The 1224-nt window shown below is 31.0% G+C and overlaps 1 long non-coding RNA gene across 2 annotated transcripts in view; it reads right to left on the reverse strand.

The window, feature by feature from the left end:
* Nucleotides 1–218: 218 nt before the first annotated feature.
* The window catches only part of LOC111089055, a 6538-nt gene continuing 5532 nt past the window's right edge, over nt 219–1224 (reverse strand). For both annotated transcript variants that reach the window (XR_002613409.1, XR_002613408.1), the window contains exon 2: nt 219–689. This is a non-coding gene — a long non-coding RNA (uncharacterized LOC111089055). The remainder of the gene's footprint in view (nt 690–1224) is intronic.

Below are 1224 nucleotides of genomic sequence, written 5' to 3' on the forward strand. Positions count from 1 at the left end.
CTCCTTAACCACCTGGCCCACTAAGCGAGACTGTAGTCTTTGCATTTCTAAAATGGAATATTAGTCAGAATGTTATTGAAAATTTCTTGAAATATTGTACTCGTAATATAATGTTAACTGCACAAACAAAGCTGTGAACTTCTCATGTGACACAAAAGATTGGTTATGAAAAATTAATTTTTAACATTTCCTTTAAAATTAAGAAATTAAAACAAATATATAATATAAAAATTTTAATCATAAACATTTTGATGTGAATTTTATTGCTTTATATTTTACAAATAACTGTGAAACATAGTAATATGAGTGCTTTACTTATCTGTATAGAGAAGGTTAACCACTAATATTATGCAATTCCTATATTAAACTGACATTTTATGTCAATAACACCCTCTGTGAAATGGTCAATATTTCATTTGTGTTCTAACTTGCCTATACTAATTAAATGGGTTCCAAACATTCAATTGTTATTAAGTGAATATGGTCAACTACAGTTCCTGTCTTCGTCTAGCAGAGGAGTTTTCTTTTGGTGATCATGAGAGAGAGATTGACTTTGACTTGCTCCTTGAAGTTTGTTCCTTTCTTTCTGGGCTTACTGAATGAATTCTACAGCTTCTGGAGTTGAGTCAAGACTACATCTTTTGGTTGGTGATCTGCTATGACTTCTTGAAAAGGATCCTGTTCTGGATCTAAAGATAAAAATAACAACAACACATTTTTGGGATGTTTTACAGCCATGTCATAATCCTCATCACATACTTCTACCCAGCTTATATACAGAATCACAATCCAGATCTAATTACTGAACTGAACGAAAAGATTGCTATTCATGAAAAATATGTCAATCAATCTTGAATAAATATGCAAAGGAACTTCAAGCAGCAATTTGAATCAGTGTGACCAAGTGGACAAGACTGGAAATACTACTTACGTGCTTAACTCTTTCAGCACGGCTTGGTCCCTGGAAATGACGTCATAACCATTTTGTGCTTGTTATAGTTTTCATGCTATAGCTTTTAAATTAGTTAGCAAATGTTAACACAATTTGGCAGGTTATCAGTAAACATTACAATGCTTTCATACACAAAATATCAAATATTTTTATTAAGTCTCAAGGTATGTAAAGCAATGTTTTTCTCATGCCTTTTTTTTGCATGTTCCCTATTTAACATGTAAAGTTATATTAATTTTAAGATTAAAAATACTTTTATGCATCAGAAAATT

The sequence above is a fragment of the Limulus polyphemus genome, unplaced genomic scaffold, assembly GCF_000517525.1.
Source record: "Limulus polyphemus unplaced genomic scaffold, Limulus_polyphemus-2.1.2 Scaffold5112, whole genome shotgun sequence".
In the NCBI taxonomy this organism is placed as follows: Eukaryota; Metazoa; Arthropoda; class Merostomata; order Xiphosura; family Limulidae; genus Limulus; species Limulus polyphemus.